General features: G+C 51.7%; 1 long non-coding RNA gene across 1 annotated transcript in view; it reads right to left on the bottom strand.

Moving 5' to 3' along the window:
* LOC132220348 (uncharacterized) overlaps positions 1–15714 on the bottom strand; it is a 33454-nt gene extending 17740 nt beyond the window's left edge. The window contains exons 1-3 of the long non-coding RNA XR_009449768.1: positions 15556–15714; positions 14455–14550; positions 4262–4354 (exon numbers count right to left, since the gene is read on the bottom strand). This is a non-coding gene — a long non-coding RNA (uncharacterized LOC132220348). The remainder of the gene's footprint in view (positions 1–4261; positions 4355–14454; positions 14551–15555) is intronic.
* Positions 15715–23525: the final 7811 nt, after the last annotated feature.

Below are 23525 nucleotides of genomic sequence, written 5' to 3' on the forward strand. Positions count from 1 at the left end.
TAACTGTTGATGTTTTTTCTTTCCTGCTATGGACAAAGGGGCCCTTGGGAGGGACGGTGCAGCCCTGGCTCCCGGTCAGCATCACCTGCTGGCTGCGAAGTCAGAGACGACGGCTGGGCTTGGCCGCGGCTGCACAGCCACTGCCCCCTTGGCCTTGGGGCTTGAAGGAAGAGCTCAGAGAATGTCTATTCTGCCTTGTCCGACCTCCCTTGAAGACTCTAGGACAAAAATAGCCCCAAGGCCTTCTGGGCTGGCTGAATTGAAGATAAGTTTAAATTTAAGAGCCTCTTAACTGCAAACATGGGCGATAAGATGAAAAAAGAAGTCCAGACAGTCTACTTTAGTTCTATTCCAGTTAAACTTTTATTTCAAGGAACTATTTAAAGGACCTGACATATGCGAAACACAAAACTCTTTAAATTAAAAAAGAAAAAGACGAAAAACCTTTAGGGAGATGACAAAGAGCCTGAAATGAGGCCTTCCCCTTCCCACAGCACTGGCTAACCTGTGAGTGCCAAGGTATGGGCCGCGCGGGGCGGACAGCTCTGTTCCGCCTGCCCCAGGGCCATCTGCGCGACACATTTATTTCCTGGACTCCCTGCAAGTTGCCAGCTGCAAGCATTTGCTCAGAAAATCAGGTTAAAATGAACAAAGGCGGCCTCGAAGGGAGATGTCGCAGAGGGCACTGCAGGCCAAGGGGTGTGTGTCATGCGTGGTGGGTAAGGATGGAACGGAGCAGGTTGGGGAGGCAGACAGTTGTTGCTAGGCAACCAGCCCTGGCGCCTTTGTAAATGTGGCTCTATTTTGTTTGAAGCTGCAGCTGGCAGCCACCACCTTCTTTTATCTTTCTCCTCCTCCTATCTGTGCCCAGAACACAGACCCAGCGAGAGCTCTCAGAGAGACCCTGGGAGGAGGGAGGGGAGAATCGGGTTGGGGCTCTAGAAAAATCATGTGTCTGAAAAGGCAAATGATTTGACAAGACGGCCTCTCGAGCTGGTGATATCTGGATGTTTACCGTTACTAACCAAGATCTTCGGCAGGTTTATGTAATCTCTCTGACTTTCAGGCTCCTTGGTTGTAAAACTAAGGATGTAACCTTTTTGCAGGAATGTGGGGAAGATTAGAGAAAATGTAAGAGAGGACCCGGTCCAGTGCCTGGAGCATAGTAGGTGCTCAGTGATCAGTGGCAGGGTGGTGAGAGGGTGGGCACAGGCACTAGGCGGCCTGCGTCCTCGTCCCAGCTCTGCCACTTAGGAGCTGTGTCCTTTCAAGTGCTGCTGTTTTGCTTTCATCCGTGAAATGGGGGATCATAATAATACTTACCCTACAGGGTGGTCACGAGGCTTCAATGCATTAATAATGCAGAATGTTTAGAATAGTGCCGGGCACATAGTCAGCACGCAGGGCGCGTCAGCACTGATTTAGAACAGCGGATGCAGCACGTCCGAGCGCGTCTGCGAGCAGGTGCCTGAGGAGCAGCTTTGCATGAGTTCATTTGAAAGGGCTTTTGATTTTGCCTGGCGGGGGCAGGGGAGGCTGTGCCGTGGGTAGCTCGGGCAGCATATTGTTGGTTAAGCAAGGACTTTATGAGAGGCCGGACTCTGAGGAACTGTGTGACCCTGGGCGAGTTTCTTAAGCTCCTGGAGCTATGAGAGGCTACTTTGAAAAATGAATACGTAAGGATACCTACCCTACCAAGTGCTCATTAAACGAGGTACGTTGTCAGGTGCTTAGCACGCTGCCTGGCCCAGAGTAACCAGCCACAACCTAAGGGCGAATGTCATTTCGAGAAACACAAAGAAGAGAGGGGGCGGCATGGGGTCCGTGTTCATCCCAACGGAGTCCCACCAGGGAAAGGGCGGCAGGAGGAGGCCGAAGACGTTGGTTTGTTTTTGTTTTTCTGGGACTCTGTCCTTGGGGTGTGAGATGGATGAGCGAAGGCACCAGCAAAGCTGCTTTGGCCTTTAGGTGAGCAGGAGTGACCTTCCTTTTTGGGTGTGGGTCACCACGCCCGGCCCCTCTGGGAATGGGAGGGCTGAGAGGCAGGGCATCAGAAGGCAGACGCTGGAGTTCTCACAGTGAGGGGCGCGCAGAAATGGGGTGAAGCTCCCCAAGAGGAAGGCCTCAGTGAGGATGAACGGGAAGGAGAAGGTACATGGTGATGGGGTCTCCATACGCAGGTGGGGACTAGACTGGTGAGTGCTTTTAGGACGCTACTATTAGGACCCCATGGGCTGCAGCCTGAGGACATCGGGTGACGTGAGCTTAGGAAATGCTCTAAGAGGTAAGAGGCAGAGACCTCGTTGACAACTAGGGCTATTTTGCACAATTTCAGGAATAAACTTGGACTTTATGAAGTAATGGACTGAAACGAGTGGAGAAGAAACAATCATCTATTTCTGCAGAGGGGGCAGCCCAAGGGAAGGCCCACCTGGAGAGGACCCACAGATTGTGGAGTGAGCAGTAGAGGCAAGTTTATGGAACACGCTGACTCCTTAGCTCCTTAGTTTGAGCTTTTTTCTAGAGACAGTGGAATGGGTTGAATCTTTTTGAGCAGGAGGATGATGAGAAGGAAGTCATGGTTTAAAGGAATATGGGGAAAGGTATATCTGGCAGGAGAAGATCTGCGTTTGGATCTGGACTCATCATTGCCTTGTAACAATGAATAAGCCATTGACTTTCCTGAGATGTAAGTTGAGGATAATAGTATATTCTTCCGGGGGTGGTGTTAGGATCAAAGATGTGATGTGATCTAGTACCAAAAGCAAAAATAAACAAGTGGGACTACATCAAACTAAAAAGCTTCGTCACAGCAACGGAAACAACCAACAAAATGAAAAAGCAATCTACTGAACGGGAGAAAATATTTGCTAATCATATATCTGATCAGGGGTTAATATACAAAATATATAGAGAACTCATACAACTCAATAGCAAACAAACAATTTGATTAAAAAAATGGACAGAAGATCTGAATAGATGTTTTTCCAAAGACATACATATGGCCAACAGATAATGAAAAGATGCTCAACATCACTAATCATCAAGGAAATGCAAATGAAAACCACTGTGAGATATCAACTTACACCTGCTAGAATGACTATTATCAAACAGACTAGAAATAACAAGTGTTGCCGAGGATGTAGAGAAAAGGGAATCCTTGTACACTGTTGGTGCGATTATAAATTGGTGCAGCCACTATGAAAAACAATATAGAGCTTCTTCAAAAGATTAAAAAATAGCCCACAGATCAAAAAATAGTGGCTCAGTGGTTGAGCTTCAACTTATGAACTAGGAGGTCACAGTTAGATTCCTGGTCAGGGCACATGCCCGGTTCGGGGGCTTGAATCTCAGTAGTGGGCCTGCAGGAGGCAGCCGATCAGTGATTGTCTTTCATCACTGACATTTCTATCTCTCTCTCCATCTCCCTTCCTCTCTGAAACCAATAAAAATATATTAAAAAAAATAGATCTACCCTTTGATTCAGCAATCCCACTTCTGGGTATTTATCCAAGGAAAACAAAAACATGAATTCGAAAAGATATATGCACTCCTATGTTCATTGCAACATTATTTATAATAACCAAGATATGGAAGCAATCTAAGTGTCCATCGATAGATGAATGGATAAAGAAAATGACACACACACGCACGTATGTACACACACACACACACACACTGGAATATCATTCAACCATAAATAGAAGGAAATCTTGCCATCTGTGACAACATGGATGCAGACTGAGGGCATTATGCTAAGAGCAGTCAGTCAGACAGACAAAGACAAATGCTGGATGATCTCACTGGTCTGCGGAATGTACAAAGGAAAACAAACCAACCCCAAACCAAGCTCACAGATACAGATAACAGCTTGGTGGTTGCCAGAGGCAGGAGTGGAGGGTGGGGGAAATAGGCAAAAGGGGTCAAAAGGTACAAAGTTGTAAAATTTATGGGGATGTAACGCACAGCATGGCGACCACGGCTCATAGCCCCGGACTGCATATTTGACAGCTGCTAAGAGAGTAGATCTTCTTAAAAAATGTGTGGCATGAGGCACTCTAAGGACCATACTCTCCTGGGCCCCCCCTCTCTTCTCTGTCTGTCTTGACTCAGCTTCTGAGATGCATCTTTCTCTGGACTTCGCTGGCACCCTGGACACTGGCACAAGTTAGGCAACTTTAGCTGCAAAAACCAGCTACCCCTCGAGCTCTCTTGAATAATCTTTAACTGCCTGGAACAATAAGGAAATTAACTGGCTCACCATAACCAGCAGTCTAGAGGGAGGGCAGATTTCAGGACTGGCTTCATCGCCACGCTGGGTTCGAGATGGCTGCGGCCGCTCCCGGAACCACATCTAGAGAAAGAGAAAAAGAGTTACTTCCAGAAACCCTCCTGGAAAGGGGAGGACCACTTCTCAGAACCGCTCCCCAAACTCTCTTTTGCACCTCATTTCCCCAGTGTGGTCACATGCCTATTCTAGCCAATCATCAGCAAGGTGGGTGAACTTACCTTCAGATCAGTGGTTCTCAACTGGGGTGATTTTGCTCCCTAACCCTCTCCCCAAAGACACTTGGCAATATCTAGAGACACATTTGATTGTCACCGTGGGGGACAGGGAAAGCATATGCCACTGGTGCACATTTGGTAGAGGCCAGGGATGCTTCTAAACACCCTACAATGATAGGACCCCTACGCCTCCCCGCCCCCCCCCCAAATTATCCAGGCCAAACTGTCAACAGTGCTAAAGTTGAGCAACCCTGTTTTAGACCAACCAGCCCCTCACTTGGAGCTAGGAGTACAGTTAATCAGATCATGAATGCATGGGCGAGGAGTGGCTACCTGAACAAAACTGACATGCATTTAGGGGAGAGAAGGGGAAGATGGATTTGGATGGACCAACCAACCAGGTAGGCTGCAACTTCGCTCCATCAGAGCACTTACTTCATTGTTTGTCGATTCCGTGTTAGTTTTCTATTGTTGTATAATGAACTGCCATAAACTCAGTGTTGTAAACAACACCGACTTGTTACCTCATAGTGTCTGTGGGTTACAAGTCTGGGCATAGTGTCTGTGGCTCAATGCTGTGCTCAGGGTCTCACTGGGCTGACATCAAGGTGTTGGCAAGGGCTGCCCTTCTCCTCTGGGGCTCAGGTGCCTCTTCCAAGCTCATTCTGTGGTTGAATTCAACTCCTTGTGGTTGTAGGACTGAGGTCCTTGCTGGCTTGTCAGTTGGGGGCAACTCCCAGCTCCCAGAGGCCAGCAGTATTCCTTACCATGTGGTCCCCTCTATTGTCCAGCTAACAATGGTGCCTGAAGTCCTTCTCATGCTTTGAACCTCTGACTTATCCTTCTGCCACCAGTGAAAACTCTACTTTTAAAGTGCCCATGTGCTTAGGGCAGACCCATCCAGACAATTTCTCCTCTTAAGGTTAATTAACTGGAACCTTAATTACATTGGCCAAGTCTCTTCAAAACAGTACCTATACTGGTGTTTGAATGAATCACTGGAATAAGATGTATCTCTGTGTTCCTGGCTTTTAGCAGAATACCTGGAAAATATGTTTTTCTCAATAGATATCATTTGAACAAATAAAAAAGAATGAAATCAATGTATTTCCTTTTTAAAAAAAAAATTACTAGACTGGTCACTCAGGGAAGTGTTATAAACCGAGAACGGTATAACCTTGGTGTTAGGAGGTACATACGGTCACAGAGGACTCTGTCAATCATTCCAGAAATGCACATTTTCACAGATGAGATCCGCATTTCATCAGATCAAGAGCTCCCTGATTCCCAGCCCCGTGGCCTTGACAATGCAGACTAATTTCTTGCATTGCCTTCTTGGCAGAGCTGGCAAGCTGCTGACTCATATTAAATTTGCAGTTCCCTTCAAGCCTTCCTGCAGTAGCTGGTCTGGTGCCAGGTCTCTCCCATTTTGTACTTGGGCAGGGTTTTATGCCGCTTCTTCCTGCTCACTGTCAGGCCATGGGTTCTGTCCTATCATTTCAGCCTGTGGGAGACCTTTGGGAATTCAGATTTTATTATCCAACTTCTTGGCTCTCTTGTCCAAGTCGATAGCACTTGAAAATGTAATCAGCACATTTTCTTTGTTCAGATAGTTTATGGTAAATGAGGCAAGGCCAAATTCAAAATCCCGAGGCCTGGTCCTTCTTTCAAGTTGACAACAATGATTTAATCAGCACTCTTTGCATTAGGATTGCTCAACGTAGGATGAATCAACTCTTACTTTCCTTTCTCTATCGTATCTACAAGCATATTATGAAAGACTTAAATGCTTTGGCAGAACCTGTGCCATACAGAATAACACCATTCAATCCTATTCCTAGGAACAAATATGCATCTTTTGCAATCAGGTGTATGCACATGTCAAGAAATTCTCTTCTAAATTCTCAGATATGCCACGCCTTGGAGTACGGCATGTTGTTCTTGGGCCTAGCCATAGGGGTCCTTTAACCCACAGGTTTCATTGATTGCCATCTAATATTTTCTCAGTAGCAGATGATTCTAGTAGCCTTTGCTGCTGATCTACAAGCTGGCCAGCTTCCCACTTCCTCATCTCCATGGTTTATGGGAATTCCCACTTGAGAACAGAGGCGACTGTCGTGGCTTGTAAGGATTAAAGACTGGGCTGCAAAGTAGGAGCGTATGACACAACCCCTTGTTGAACGGATTCCCATTGAGGTGCCTGGTTATTCCCCGTGTTTTCTTTCTGGGTCAATTCTTTACATTCCCACTTTCACCCGATTCTCCTTAATCATCACACTTTAGGGAAATCAAAATTCCTTTGTTCACAGGAAAAGGCTGGGGCTTCCTGAAAACTAGAGTTTTTCTATTAGTGCGTAGCCTTTTCTTTGGTGAAGGAATGGATGTTCCAGGGCCCCTAAATGGACCAATGAGCCCTGGCCGGTTTGGCTCAGTGGATGGAGCATCAGCCTGCGGACTGAAAGGTCCCAGGTTCGATTTTGGTCAAGGGCATGTACCTTGGTTGCAGGCATATCCTGAGTAGGGAGTGTGCAGGAGGCAGCTGATCGATGTTTCTCTCTCATCAATGCTTCTAACTCTTTATTCCTCTCCCTTCCTCTCTGTAAAAAATCAATAAAATATATTTTAAAAATATATATGGACCAGTGATGCCGTAGGGATAGAGCTGCACTTTCTTACTAGTAGAAGGTCTATGAACTTTGGGAGAAGAGAAAGTGAGCAGGGAACGATGCAGCTGTGGTAGCCAGTCTTCAAGACAGCCCTCAGTGGTGTCTGCCTTCTGGTCTTCGTGGTCTGGTGTATCCCCCTCCCATGCTGGACCAAGGTCGGTCTGTGTGACCCTGGGCTATAGCAGGAGGATAGTACGCCACTCCTGAGATGACACTGAGAGCCATCCCAGCTTCCACCTTGGTCGCTCTGTCTCCCTCACTCCTCCCTGGAGGGGAAGCCAGCTGCCACGCTGTGAGCAGCCCTGGATGAGTCCTGTGTGATGAGGAACGGAGGCCTCTGGCCCCAGCCAGCGAGGAGCCCAGCTCTCTAGCCAGCAGCTGTGTGAGGGACGTGCGAGGGGACCCTCCAGGCATGGCCAGACCTTCAGAGGACCGCAGCCCCGGCCCACAACTTGACTGAACCTCCAGAAAGACCCCGACTGGACGCTCCCAGCCAAGACACCCCTGGCTGCCTGGTCCGCAGCGACTATATGAGATTTTGGTTGTTTTACAAATTGATGCTTCTCTCTCTCTCTCTCAAATAAACTAATCAATAAAAAAAATTAATAAAAATAATGTTAGTTGTTCTGAGCTGGTAAATTCAGAGGTAATTTGTTATGCAGCAATAGGACACTTACACACTAGGACAGCGATGTTTTAACCGGCGTGCCGCGAGGGTTTTCACAACATGAAATACCTGTTTAGTCAAGGGCACAGACCCCTTTTCCTTTCGATTGTCACATAACAAAATGACAGCGGCCAACACAACAATAGCCATCCGGTGGGAACGAAGCAAAATTACATCTAATTTTTTTTTTTTTTTTTGTCAGATCGACAACTGTCCTGCCTTGTGCCGCAGAATTTTAGTAATTTGTTTGTGTGCCAGGAGATGAAAAAGGTTGAAAATCGCTGCGCTGGGAGATGCTAAATGAGATAATAGACCTTTCTGAAGGAAAATGAATAAAGTGCTAAATTCTCAGAAACAGTGAAAGGCTAGCCAGTGAGTTTCTAAATGAGAACACTGGTGGATACTGTTAGCAAACTTGCCTAAGTAGGTCTTTTTCCATTTTTAGAAAAATGTCAACAGTAATGCTTGTTCTTGCCCTGGCCAGTGTGGCTCCGCTGGCTGCTCATCATCCTGGGCACCAGAAGGTCCCGGGTTCTATCCTAGTCAGGGCACGTGCCAGGGTTTCGGGTTCAATTCCCCATCGGGGAACTGCAGGAGGCAGCCTATCGATGTTTCTCTCTCACATCGATGTTTCTGTCTCTCTCTCCCCCTCCCTTTCTCTCTCTCCAAAATCAAAACTTATTTTTAAAAAATACTTATTCTTTGTTAACACACACACACACACACACACACGGTAAAAAAGTGCAAGTACCTTTTCTATCTTTCTTATCTTACTCCTCAGAAACAACTGCTAATATCAGTTTGCTTTTTATCTTTCTGGCTCCTTTTCTAGTCAATTATCCTCTCTCTCTCTCTCTCTCTCTCTCTCTCTCTCTCTCTCACACACACACACACACACACACACACACACACAATTATAAAACCTGGATTGTGGGTGTATGTGTACACTATTTAACAAACGTCTTTCTCATTTAACAATATATCACAGCTTCTTCCCATGCCAGTAGACCCGGCTCTAATATAACTGTTCTAAAATGGTCATTATACCCGCAGTGTGATATTCCATACTTTATGTTTTCTGTATACTGAAGTATAAGTTCATCTATAGTCATTTATCATGCTTTATGAATTATTAATTATTATATTCATTTGCCATCACACCTAAGACCACAGTAAACCCCCTTGAGCACATTACAAGTGTTTTAGTGGGTTAAGTTTCCAGAAGTGGGACTGGGGGTTGAGAGGCAGGCAGATTTCAGTGTTTGAGAGTTGCTACCTAATTGCCTTTCACACCTGTTGGGTCCTCCTCCCTTCCCTCACCCACTTGCTGAGTGTTAGTTGCACCAGAATGAGAGGGAGCCCTTTTCATCCCTACCTCGTGCTCCTTTTCAAACCCTGGGGCTGCCCCAAACCCAGGCTGGGGACACAGAGGACGTGTGGGAAAGTCATGGCTGGTCAGTGGCACCTTGAGCTCTGGTGTCGTCCCCAGTCCACCCACCACCACTTCCTTGTCAGAGCCCTGCAGCCGCCCCTGCTCCAGTCCCATTCCGTGGGAGGGACAGGGTGGGCCACATTCGCGCCATTTCACCCGGATCTGCCTGCCCCCCCCCGACATGTGGGGACCCTTCCGCTCTCCTCGGGGTGCTGCCCTCGCAGGGCTGGCTGAGCTGCGGGCCCAGCTGCCTCTGCCTTGCTGCCCTTCCAGGGGAACAGCCCCAGCCAGACAGTCCATCCCCCAACGAGCGCACTCCTCGCTCCCTACCCTGCGTTCTAGGACTTTCACGGGAAGAGACGCAGAGAGGTCACGGCCAGTCTAGAGACCCAGAGAGGACGTTGCCTGCGGTGTTTTATAAGCCACAGGAGGACCTGTTGTGAATGAACGAACCTTCCCTGCAACGAGACCCTGCAGGAAAACTGAGCATCTGCGCATGTGACCTACAGGATGGCCGCTCCAGCAGAACCTGGGTTCGCTCACGGAGGAACTGGCTTCGGGAACAGTGGGAACTTGTCCCCTTACCCCCCAAAAGCAGCCACAGAATGTCGGGCCGTTGAAGGACGGTCACTAAGGTTTCCTGGGCCTGGCGTCAGGCAGGGCTCCCTGGCGCGCAGACTCAGAGGGAGCTGATGCCAGGGATGCAGCAGGTCCTCAGATACCATTTCCTTATAACACTGAAGAGATGCCACAGGGACTTAGCCCTTGCTTAGAGCAACTGACCTTCGGCAAAACAGGCTTCATTAGACGCAGTTTCGCTGCAGGGTCGAGAACCTGTCGATGTGCGTTGGTGAGGACTCCCTGTCTGAAGAAGTGCCCTTGGATCCCATTGGATCCCCACCGGTGCCAGAGCAGAGCAGAAACTGGGCGGGGCTGGAGGCGGTCCAGCAGGGCCCTGAGCCCCCTGGGGGCTGGGAGGCAGGGCGGCTGCTTTAGAGTTGTCCAGCCTGCACGTGGGCATCTTGCATTCCTAAGACTCTCTAGGCCAGTGGTCGGCAAGCTGCAGCTCGCGAGCCACATGCGGCTCTTTGGCCCCTTGAGTGTGGCTCTTCCTAAGCCTTAGGAGTAGCCTAATTAAGTTAATAACAGTGTACCTACCTATATAGTTTTTTTTTTATTAATATATTTTTTATTGATTAAGATATTACATATGTGTCCTTGTCCCCACGTTACCCTCTACCCCCCCCCTCATGCCCTCACCGCCCCCGCCCCCCCCTCGTTGTCCGTGTCCATTGGTTAGGCCTATATGCCTGCATGTAAGTCCTTTGGTTGATCTTTCCCCCTTACCCCCACCCTCCCCTCCCCTCCCTCCAAAGCCCGACAGTCCAATCAATGCCTCTCCGTTTCTGGATCAGTCCTTGTTCATCAGTTTAGTTTAAGTTTAAAAAATTTGGCTCTCAAAAGAAATTTCAATTGTTGTACTGTTGACATTTGGCTCTGTTGACTAATGAGTTTGCCGACCACTGCGCTAGGCTACACTTTTCCACATTGGAAAGGGTCCCATTTAACATTTCCACAGAGATTCCTGCTAACTCGAGGGTTCTGGTGGCTATAGGAAGATCTCATCTGAGGCAGAGGGAGGGACACGAGGCCTAAAAGGCAAAGGGCTGCCCGGCAGGTGTGGCTCAGTGGTTGAGCTTCGACCTATGCACCAGGAGGTCATGGTGCGATTCCTGGTCAGGGCACGTGCCCTGTATGGGGCGTGCAGGAGGCAGCCGATCAATGATTCTCTCTAATCATGGATGTCTCTCTCTCTCTCTTTCCCTCTCCCTTCCTCTCTGAAATCAATATCAATAAATAAATGAATAAAAAGCAAAGGACTTGCTCTCCTGAGAAAAGGAAGGGCTAGAGGTGTTTGCAGGAGGAACCGAACGAGAGATGAGGGCGGCAAAAGTCCACAGGCTGTTTAATGATTTCACCCTGTGCCCCTCTGATGGTGCAATGTGAACTTTAACCTCTGCTAAATATAGTGTGTACCCTCAGGACCTTCGCACTCTAGTAAAAATAGCTGCACCCTTGCACGGCTCCCGTGCTTGGTGACTGCAGGGAACAGGGCTGGGGCGTCTGGGCGAAGGAAGGGAGAAGGGAGGACCCTGAATCCAAGGGTCCCTTCCTGCCCATGGGAGCAGCCATCATGCCCATTTGAATATTTAGACACCAATGGCAGAGAGCGGCCAACCACAGTGGCAGCTGGACGGCTGGTGGGCTGGCAGTTCCTTGAACAAGGGGCTGCAGCAAGGACCACCGTCACCCCCCGCTCTCCTGCCCGTCTCGCCCACCTGAGCGGGACTGTGATGTCCGGGCAGAAGCCCCCTGCCTGGGGGAGATTCTGCAGCGGGAACACTAGGAAACCAGCCCCGGGTGTGGACTGGGAAAGACCCCGAGCCCAGGGAGCTGGCCCAGGGCCGGGCAGGAGCTCTGCGCAAAGGCAGGCATAAGAATAAAAGGCCCCACGCCCCACGACGGAGCAGAGGCAGCCCCCTCGGCTGGAGGGGACCCTATTGTGTCACCGCTGGACACAGGCTGATGCCAAACAGTGGCGGGGGCAGGGGTGCCGGCAGAGGATCAAGTGTATCCCCCGCCCCATTTCCTTCAGCTTGTGAAGTGCAAGGGGAATAAAGAACAATCGAGCCTGGGGTACAACGTTAGCCTTTGTGGCCAGGGTGGCTCCACGCCAAAGGCATCCATGGTTGCTATCTACTCATTCCAGCTCCATGCGCTGCCTCCAGAATTCCCATAGGCTGTGCGTTCGGGGATGAGAATGGAAAGGGCTCTGAATGCCCTGCTATCTCACGGAGGCGTCTTAGAAGGGCTGGGCTGGCAGAAAATCAGTGCGTGCAGCAGAAGGCGTGTGTGACACGGAAGAGTTGTGTCTCTGGCCCGGGTCAGTCTCCTCCTGCCTCCATCCTATTCCCACGAAAAGGTTTTCCTGGTAGCTTAACATCCACAGGCAGAGAACCTATCCGAGAAGCTGCCCAGCCCGGACAAAGTCCAGCAAATCACCGAGTGGGTAGGACCACATCCTGAGGAGCAGCCATTGATGGACATGGGTATTTTTTCCAGAAAAAAAGGGGCGAGCAGAAGGTAGCAAAGAATTCAGACACACCGATCCTGTACCGAGGACCTTCGCCATGCCTGGCCCCTCTGGCATCCTCACTTCCGTTCTCTCTCCCTGGATGACTGCAGGGTACCTCTTTAAAGGGAAGAAGAGTGGACTTTATTGAGAAACAACTATATGCTCTATATACTAACTTAATGCTTATAGCCACCCGATGGCATAGGTTTTTTCTTTTTTTAAAAAAATATGTTTTTATTGATTTCAGAGAGGGAGAGAGGGATAGAAACATCAGTGACGAGAGAGAGTCACTGATCTGCTGCCTCCTGCACGCCCCACACTGGGGATTGAGCCTGCGACCCCGGCGTGTGCCCTGACTAGGAATTGAACCGTGACTCCTGGTTCATAGGTCAACGCTCAACCACTGAGCCACGCCGGCCGGGCTTTCTTTTCCTTTAATATGTGAGGGAAACGCAGGAAGAGTAGAACTGCCTGTCGGGGTTGGGACTTTCAGCCCAGCTCTGTCTGACACCCAGACCTTGCTCTCCAGTGGTTCTCAACCCCATCTGCCTACTGGAACCCCCAAGGACGCGTGGAAAATGCCAGTGGCTGGGTCCCACCCCCAGTCAAGTCACAACCTCGGGAGGTGGAGCCCAACATTGGTACTTCAAAAAAATCTCTGATTCCAGCGCCTCTGGGGATCACAACCACGAAGCCACCCCAGACACCTCCTCTCTCTCCCTCCCCCCTCCCTCCTTTCCCCGGCCCCCCCCTCCCCGCCCCCCCCCCCCCCCCCGTTCTGGCCTTTCTCCCACTCTCTTTAGCTTTTCAGAAATACCCCAATCCCACCAGCTTGTCCACGGAGGCCCAACAAAAGAAGGTGGCATACAAGAATGGTTCTTTTTGTCACAGATGTGGGCCGGCTTTCCTTATCAGCTGCATATAAACATGTCGGGTGAATACCATGCAAATTGCACTGTGAGCAAGGCAGCAATTCTGAGAGATGGTTACTAATTGCCTTGCTCTCAGGACATGAGGTGGTGGGGGGAGAATGGTGTAGGGTTTGATAACATCTGGCATCCCATTGGCTACCCCGTGGTTCATGGCATTGCTACCGTCTCGGAACCTTGTGGCAGCTGATGGCTGTGTCATTTAAGCAGCGACTGTACCTTAAATGTGTTCTTGGCTCCTCACAAAAATTATGAAACCACAAAAGGCTGTTTCCCTGAATAAAAATCGAGGCCAAGCTCCCTCTCCCCCCCCCCCCCCACCCTTTTAAGAACAAGCGGAGTCAATTCAGAGTCTAATGCGTGTGCTCCGATGTTAATTATAGGCTCCCTCCGTGACACGTGTGACCCTGCCTCTGAATTATTCAGGAGCAGCAACGACAGCACCTCAAGTGTGTTGTGGCCACGAGATGCTTGGAAATAAGGTAACCCTTCTCTCCTCCTCCCCCACCAGAACGTGCCGGTTAGCTTTTGGTGCACGTATTACGGACACATTCATTCTGAGATGATCAATTCAGTCCGTTGGGGTAGCTCTGGAACGTGGGTGTTATTCATAGCTGCTGACGACGATTATTAGGGGGAGTCAGAGGAGGAAGCCATGAGGCTCTTACTGGATCGGGGCCTGGATGAATGGAATACCAAGAGACCCACCCACAGCCCCAGTCCTGGGTGGGAGCTGCCGGGTTGTCTCGGCTTCGTACCGGGGTCTCCCAGGGGCACCGGGCAGCAGCAGCACAGGACAGACCAGATGAAGTGAGCCGGGCTCTGCTGGAAAGGGGCCTCTGCTCATGGAGCCTAATCGTGCAGGAATCCAGCCCGGGAGCGGACACTTAGCGATATTCATGGAGGAACCCTGGGGGTCCGGGGTGACCTGAAGGAGGCCTCGGAGGGGCAGGGGAGCCCAGGGGGGAAGGGAGCCGGAGAGAACCGACTCCCGGCGTCACCGGACAGCGGGGCCTTCACGCAGTGTGCTCCTGTGGGTTTTCTTTGGGGAAATGTCCCATAGCCAACAAATAAACAAGCAGAACAATTGCTCCGGCGCCGCCCAAGCGAATTCTTACCTCATCCCACCAGCAGGACTGAATCGGCGTCTGAGCCGGAGGACAGCTTTTCCGTCTCCGGCAGGTGGTCGGGGGACTGGTGCGAGCAGTTCCTTCCTGTGAAGACGCCATCTACTGTGAAACCGCGCGGGAGAGAAGCCGTCTCATTCCTGTTGGGCTTGGGCCCTGATGGGCAGCTGCGGGGCCAGGCCCACCTGGGGGAGCTCAGCGGGAACTGCAGACATGACCGTGGGGCCGAGGGAGCACCCACCGAGCCCCCCTCCTCCGGGGAACCAGGCCTCTTAGGCCTTCCCTCCCTGGGGCACTGCCTTCGGAGATGGTCTCTTTAGACGCCCAGCTTTGAGCCTTAGCATTCCCAGGAGTCATGGCAGGCAGGAACCAATCTTTCCAGAAGGCTCGCAGGTGCAGGTGCCGCCTGTGAGAAGAGTTCGTTCCAGCCCCAGGCACTCCTGGAGGCACAGGTGCTACTGGTGTCCCCTGAGGAGGCCTTTCGCCCCCACGCTGGGCTGTTTCAATGGCTTGACCGGCTCAGAATTGCTTCTCCCCACCCGCCCCCTCCAGCGATAATAGGGACAGGTCTACGGAGACGGGATTTCCACCAGTACAGGTGTTCCCGTTCCTTCCGATGAAACCTTTCTCTGCCTGTGACAGTCCCACCAGAGCCCCGTCCCCTTCCGAGCGGCCACACCCAGGCCTGAGCTCTTTGAAATCAGGACAGGGGGCCCATTTTTCCAAGAGTCGGGCCACAGGTTTTCTTCTTAGAAAACGTCTTGGAGGATAACAAAGGCCGGTTCATTATGGGGGGAGGTCCAGGCCCCGGCAGGTGCCTGATTGTCTGCAGAATGTATTCCCTAAGACGAGAGAGAATAAACGGCTACTTGCATCACTCTTCAAGGGGGGAGCACATTTGAAATTGTCGCCGTTTACCTGATAGCGTGTGTTTCTGTAAGCACCGGATTTCCCTGCGTGGAGACAGGGTTACAGGAATCCCCTCCACTGGCCCAATCTTGGGCCTCCTACGCCGGGCGCGGGGCCTCCTCTCTGGGTCTGTCCCGCACAGGAGGAGCGCGGACCCCGTGCTAGTTTCCTCGCTCCCCTTACCTGGCTGGCGGCTCATTTGTCCTCCTCGGGTCAGCCCGGCCAGGAACCCGTGGCAGGAAAGGCGAGCGCTCAGGCCTGGGTTGCACGGTCCCTGCTGGCCCATGGTGGTGCGGCCGAGCCCGGCAGGAAAGCTGAGGCCGGAGGAAATCGGACCCATGTGGGTGTCTTGACTGGAAAGGGAATGTTATTTATTTCTGTGACGACTCGTGGCTCACAGTGTCTTTCTCCCAGATGATTTCTAGGCTTTGGCACCTCAGGGGGGTCTCACTCACACAACAGATTTCAGAGAAGAGACCCATCTGTAGAGGGCGATGGACAAGGGCCGCTGCTCACCTGCATATGAGGATCGCCTCCACCTCCTAATGATGATCAGCTGTCTTCCCTCTAGCTCCCGGCATGGTCCCTACGGCCTATTTTTTTTAAAATTATTATTAAATGTATTTTTATTGATTTCAGAGAGGAAGGGAGAGAGAGACAGAAACAGCAATGATGAGAGAGAACCATTGATTGGCTGACTCCTGCATGGCCCCCACTGGGGATGAAGCCCACAACCCGGGCATGTGCTCTGACCGGGAATCGGACTGTGACCTCCTGGTTCACAGGTTGACGCTCAACCACTGAGCCACGTCGGCCGGGCCCTGTCGCCTCTGGGGGACGTTTTCTTGCATTGCTTCTCCCCCGAGTGCTGCACTGGGTGCTGTGGGTGCCCCTGATAAAGGCAGACCTTGATGTCCGCTTAAACCAGAGTTTACTTGTTCTCCGATATTATGAGCCCCACCCGGTGTCATTAACCTTGACTTGAGCTCCATTAGGGATTACTCATAAACGTTGCTGTTCCCGGCATTCAGCCCTCAGGGCTATTTCATCTGTTCCTGTGGATCTGACTTTCACCTGAGGATTGAGTAGGAAATGTCAGACAGATTGGTTTCAAGTTCCACCCCTGGGAGAGGCTGACGCTGCAATGCTGTTGGTTATGGAGTTTTGATTTGGCGACCCGGTTAGCAAAAGTGACTCCATTTTGGCCTGGTGTGTGTGTGTGTGTAACAGCACAAAGGCCCTTATGATCAAGTCCCTGCATATGTACCTGTGACCCATGAGCCTGCTTCAGCCCAGTGTAGCTGCTGGCAGCTTCTAAATGGTCTGTTTCCCATGCACCCAGCACCCAGCACTGTTGTTTCTTCACTCCCTTCCTCCCCGGCTAATTTCTGCTGCCGCTTCAAGACTCAGCCTTCCAGGGAACGAGGGAAGGAAGGAGTAGTTATTAAATTTCTGTTAGGGGCTTAGTGCTTTGAATATATTTACATATCTCACCTTTTTCTCATCTCCTTGACAGCCCTGTTTTAATGATAAAGAAACGGGCTCCCAGCGGTAAAGAAACCTGGGAGTGTGTTGGAAATGCAGATTCTCAGCGCCCCGCCCCCTGCCCCCCAGCCTAGAGCATCAGAGCCCCGCCCCCCTGCCCCCCAGCCTAGAGAATCAGCGCCCCGCCCCCTGCCCCCCAGCCTAGAGAATCAGAGTCGCTGGGGGTGGACCCAGCCGCCTGGATTCGCCGGGGTTCCTGGGTGACTCGGATGCAAACCGGTCTGAGGAGCTGCGCACTGTGGAGCTTGAAGAAATCGCATGGTCCATGAAGAGAACAATTCCGAGGGCTCAGCCAAGAGGAAATCCCTTTCCAGTGCATGGAAGCCCAACGTCATGTCACTCAGGGAGAGTGAAGACACTATTTAAGGTGGAACTTACGTGGAGAACGAGTTAGAAGACCTGGGCCCGGTGGGCACAGGCAAGGTATCACGGACTGTACTGGTGGGCTTTGAGAAAATCCTCGCTGAGACCATGACTATAGGCCAGCGGTTCTCAACCTGTGGGTCGCGACCCCTTTGGCGGTCGAACAACCCTTTCATAGGGGTCGCCTAAGACCATCCTGCATATCAGATATTTACATGACGATTCACAACAGTAGCAACATTACAGTTATGAAGTAGCCACGAAAATAATTTTATGGTTGGGTCACAACATGAGGAACTGTAGTTAAAGGGCCAGAAGGTTGAGAACCACTGCCTTAGACATAAAGAGGACCTTGTTTGGCAAACTATCGAGTCTTCCAGCGGGCCGTGTGGAAGAGGTGTGAGTTAGGGTAGATTGTCCCAAGTACTGTCCCCTTTTCTGTAGCCCCCACATTTCTTCCTGGACTCGCTAGTGCCCCTCCGTAACTTCGGGCTGCAGGTGGGGTGACTGCACCAGGAGTATGTACTCTTTGCTGGGTGTCCCTTCCCGCGGCCAGGCTGTCCTCCCCAAGGTGGGCGGGGACACTTGAGGAGTAGGAGTTCTCATCTGGAAAAGATGAGTGCCGGAGGGTCAGCTCATAGATCTGACACTGGTTAGATTAGAACGAAGAAGTGAACCAGAGCATATTCTAGACTATTTACAGGGAGTCTTTAATTCCTACCGCTCCTGCTAGAAATTTATTAGGCATTTATTAGGCATCATTTTACAGATATGAATACTGAAATCGAGAGAGGGAATTTGTCCCCACTTCTATTCTGGGGCTAAAGGGTCTGTGCATAGCATACAGAATGAAATAGGATGGAGCAATATTATTCCCCCTACTCACCGCTCACAGTCAGAGACAAACTGAAAATCTGGCATTTCCTTCCATCGTGAGTGTAACCCACAAACCACTGCAGCAATGGCAGTACTGGGTCCATGTCAGCAGCAGGAAGTGCAGCTCGTTCCCTGTCATGTGCCGGTCGTTGGGAGTGGCTCCGCACCTCTCTTATGCTCAGTGTGATGTCAGGGGCTTGGCCCTGATTAGACTTGCCTCTAGATCTTGTTACTGAACGAGGAGGCAAAAATATTACTCTAACAAATTTATTTTTTTAATCTTCTGATAACTTTTTTTTTGTGGGGAGGGGAGGGGAAGGAATGGGAGGGGAGGGGAGGGGGAGGGAGGGGAGGGGAAGGAGGGGAGGGCCTTCTGATAACTTTTAACATAATTTTAATTCTATGTCAGTAAAATGTGTTTCCTCTTTAATCTTATGTTTTATTTTAAAACCTTCCAGTCCTGAAACAGCCCCCAGGCTTCCCCAGATGCTCACGGGATTCATGATAATAAAAAGAAAAAGAAAAAGGGGAGAACCCCCTGTGGGTGGAGCAGGAATTCAAACCCACCTCCCACCCGGTCCCTGTTGGCCCAGGTGCCTGTTGGCCCAGGCTAGCAGTAAATCCAGGATACTCCCAGCACAGGGCCCAGCAGGCACCAGGCACAGGGAGAGGGGCTGGGGACAGGGCGTGACTCTGCAGGTTTCAGTCAAACTCTGGGCAGAGTCCTACAACTGCATCCAAAATGCTTCTGTGGTTGGGGAATAAATCTATAAATTTCTTTTCTTATTACCTCTGAGGGAATTTGCAAAATCACTGGCAACATTTGTAATACTTAGCCAGTGCCAGTAATGCGTTGGTTTCTCTCCCGACGCATTAAGGGAAATTCGGTAAATATTTCTGTAACACTGCAATGCACGGACATTGTGAGGGGCAGTGGGAGGACAGGGGGGAAGGACTACGTTTCTCTTTCAGGTGGATACAACCCAACAGGGCAAAATACAGGCCAAGCCTATGCATGTGGCTGGGGGTAAACGAAGGCGCCTGTGGCGTCAGGGATGGGAGAGCCTCTTCCGACAGCATGGGGTGGGGCATCTAAGGAAGAGAGGGATTGCCTAGGGCCACTGACCAGGCCAGGCAGGTGGGCTGGGGTGAGGGAGGGCTCTAACCTACATAGGAAGACGCAGAATGTCTGTGGACAAACTATGTTCCAATATGGGAATGTCAAACATGTTGCAATGGCTTACAAGTCCCTGCGCAGCCTGGAGCCCCGTGACCTTCCACCTCTCTTCCCGCGCACTCTCTCTCTCTCTCTCTCTCTCGTTTGCTCACCCCAGTCCGACTGCACTGGTCTCCGTGCTGTTCTTCAAACACCCCAGGCTGCTCCTGCCTCAGTACCTTTGCATTTGCCATCCTCCTGCCTAAAAGTCTTCCCCTGATGCCCACTCCCACATCTTTGTATCTTTGAGCAGATGTCACCATCGAAGTTAGGCTTTTCTGACCACCCTATCTATTCAAAACTGCAACCCCCGCCTGGCCGGTGTAGCTCAGTGATAGAGCGTCGACCTATGAACCAGGAGGTCACGGTTCGATTTCCGCTCAGGGCACATGCCCAGGGTTTCGGGCTCGATCCCCAGTGGGGGGCGTGCAGGAGGCAGCCGATCAGTGGTTCTCTCTCATCACTGATGTTTCTATCTCTCTCTCCCTCTCCCTTCCTCTGTGAAATCAATAAAAATATAAAAAGTAAAATAAAATAAAATTGCAACCCCCTCCTCACCCGGGCCCCCGCCCCATTTCCTGCTTCAGTTCAATACACTGATGATCACTGACATCGTATCAAGTGGTTCTTAAACCCGAGCACTTACCAGAGTCACCTGGAAGAGGACTCGCCTGGGAGGCTTGTTAACCTGTCTGCCGGGCCCACCCCCAGGCCTCTGAGTCTGCGGGTCTGGAGGGGCCCGGGAATGTGCATTTCTCACAAGCTGCCAGGCGCTGCTGCCGCTGCCGGACGGGGGGCCTCACTCTGAGAACCAGTCCACTGAACATTTTACCTGCTTATTGCCTGTCTGTCCCCACCAGCATGTGAGCTGTTTACAGCAGCCATGTTTGCCTGCTTCGTGCACTGCTGTATCACCGGTGGCGGGACGGCGGCTAGAACACTCAGAGGTATTGGCTGAGTCGATGTGTGGATGTGGCTTAAGGGACAGGGCTTGTCAGGGTGCTCGGAGGAGAGCATTGGAAAATAGTGAAAAGGAAAGTTCAGGCCATAGTCTTAACCTATGGCGGTAATAACGCTTTGCTATGAATGGAATACAGTAATAACTTTGCTTTGAATCGTGTGGACTGCAACAAAACCAACTACCATTCATTGGGTGCTTCCACGGTGCCGGCCATTTAACAATGAACTTCAGAGAGACTACAGGCTGTCGATTTGCCCATGATCATACAGTATAGGTAGTAAGTGGTCTGGTCGGTAGGATTATAAGTTAGGTGGGTCTGACTCCAAAAGGGTGGCCTTAAGCACTGCTGCAAAGCCATCTAATGATTGGCTTTTGAACTTTTTATTCTGAAAGAATGTTAGATTTCTGGAAGAGTCGCAAAGATGGTCTGGAGGGGCCCCACCGCTCCTCTAATGCTAACACCTTACAGAACCAGAACCAGAGCCAGAACCAGAGCCAGAACCAGGCTACACTGATCAAAACTAGAAAATCGAAGCCGGCACCGCAGTATTCACCTTCTACAGGCTTCTCTCGGGCTCACCTGTTTTTCCATCATACTGTCCGTCACCTGCTCCAGGATCCATCCAGGCACCACTGCCTAGCAATGTTTATCGACTCGCTGTGGACAAACGTGAGGGGCCGTCGGACGTGCTGAAGCTACGAAGCAGCCGCCGTGCGTGCAGACAGGACGGGGCGGGGGACACGGAGGGAAAGGGTGTCACTCGGGGAGTCCTCCCAGGACACAGGGAAGCTCAGGAAGTGCGAGGGCCAAGGGAAGGCAGACAGGCAGCCTGGCCTTGGGGTGGGGAAGGCTTCTCGGGAGGGTCGGGCAGGAGGGAGAGCGTGAGTAGAAACTATAAACTCCTGAGGACCAGCCGGGGAGACAGTAGAGCTGACATCGTGGGGGTGCCGGGGACAGCAAGGCTCCCTTCCTGGGGCCAGCGCAGCCAGGTGTGTGTTTGGAGTGGAATCTTCTGGCAGGAGCGTGAGGTCAAATGTGGACAGTTCCCCTTTAACACCTCGAGTGATGCATGATGATGCCGATGCACGGGCGGCAGTGCTGCACAGTGGTTAGTAGCATGGGCTCTAGGGGGAAGCGATCTGGTTTGCAACTCCCCCCAACTCCACCGCTTCCTGCCTGTGTAACCTGGAAGGTTTCTAACTTTGCTGGGCCGCGGTCTCCCCTCTGTAAAATGAGGACACTAAGTGCTCAGCTCACCGTGCTGGGAGGATGAAATGAAACGATGGCTTGAGGCACTTACCACATGGTCAACCGGCACCAGCTGCGATGATTCAGTTGGGCGTCTAGCTCCCGTCTTGGTTATATTTCTTAGACGGAAGCCGAGACACCTGACTAGTCGTTTCCAAAAGAGCTTTCGTCTTGTGACGCCTTCGGTGCTCACGTTACAGGTGAGGAAGGTCGGACACGGCCACGCTGAATGACAAAGCGAAGGCGCCCTGGCCATCAAGGAGAAGAGCGAGCGCTGGGTTTACAGCCCCGGGTTCTTCACGCCGCCCCTGGGGCACTGAGCATGACGAAGGGGCAGGGAGGAAGAGAATGAACTGCCTGTTCTTCGGCTCCTGTCTGAAGATTCGCCCGTGTCAGCAGTTTCACTGCATACAATGTTTTATGCGTCTGCCTTCCTGCGGGGGAATGTCAGGCTGGCCAACATTTAAGTGACTGGCAGGGGCAGACGGACTGCGTTTGCCGAGGGCCAAGGAGACCCTGGAGGTGACAAGCTGTTAGTGGTCACGGGCGTGGCTCACAGACCGGAGCCCTGGCGCTGGGTTCTAGGGGGTGAGCAGGCCAGAATCCACTCCCCGTGTGACCTTAAGAGAATTGCATAACCTTCAGGAGCCTCAGTTTACTCATCTGCAAAACGGGGGTCCTGATACCGACCTTTGAAGTTTGCAGGGAGGCACGAGACATGTTCATGGCCCAGACCTTGGCCTGCTGACGGCGCTCTTTAGGCGGGAGTTACCTTTTCCTGCTCCATCCATGTGTTCCTTTCTGAGAGCTGCAAACGATCTCTGACAAAGACCAGGACATGGCACAGGGTACGGTGAACTCTGAAAACCGACATTTCACCAGAGAGATGAAGTGTTCGGTAGGAAGGGCCTTACCAGGCAGCACTTGGGTAGATTGAGAAACCAAGATGCGTGCTTTCCCTTTAAAAACTCTAAGGAGCCAGGGTTGGATGTTGGATATTGCGATTTGCACGTTGCGTTTGGATTTGATTTGTGTTCATGGGGCTGAAACGTTGACGGCCTGGGTGGCTTTGAATGTCTCCAGTGGCCTGAGGGAGTCCTGGAGGACAGGGATTGGATGATCAGGTGGACCGACCCCACCCACAGGGTCCTGACCACAGGAGGCCTCAGACTAACGGGCTTGGGCCCAGCGCTATGTCCATCTCGCCTACACGTGACACACACATTGTGAGCTGTCCCCCTCCACGAGCCCTCGAGCGGCACTGGAAACTGCTCACTGAGCGGCCTGCCTCCAGCCCTCAGAGGAGCCAGCCCCGCTTCACGGCGAAGGTGGGGCGAGAGGCACCGGCCGTGACCAAGCTGTTGGTCATCGATATTTGAACAGAGGCCCCGAGCAGGTCCGTGCACACACCCTGAGGTGCCCTGTTGCAGAAAGTGCCTGCGTTCCCTTCCGGTGGCTGTCGCCCTGCACCCGGATAAACTGCCTAATCACAAGCCCGGGCTGGAGAGCAGGTCGGCGAGAGGGAGCCGAGCCAGCCAGCCCACACGTGCCGTCTTGTTCTGCAGGCTCCGCGCTATCTGATGGCGACTGGGCGCTCGGCCGGCACCCTTCGCTGCCCGCTGGGGCGGGCGGGGGATCGGACAGTGTTTCGCTTACCTTCAGGGACTGGCTGCTCTCAGTCGCCTTTCCTCTAACGGTCGACACGAATTTCAGGTCTGTCTCCGACAACGGATAACTATTGTCCTTGCGTTGCCTGGGTGTTACTCTGCCACCCTCGTTCCACGGCCGACCTGGCTCTCCGGTGGGATGTGTGGGGGAGAAGGTGGTGGTCAGGGAAGACTTCCTGGAGACAGTGGCACCTGCGCAGAGGCAGCCAGAGGCATCGTGGGAAGGCCATGTCTGGAGGTGGGACAGGCAGCTGGAAGATGGGCTCAGTGGCTTCA

The sequence above is a fragment of the Myotis daubentonii genome, chromosome 18 (assembly GCF_963259705.1).
Source record: "Myotis daubentonii chromosome 18, mMyoDau2.1, whole genome shotgun sequence".
Lineage (NCBI taxonomy): Eukaryota > Metazoa > Chordata > Mammalia > Chiroptera > Vespertilionidae > Myotis > Myotis daubentonii.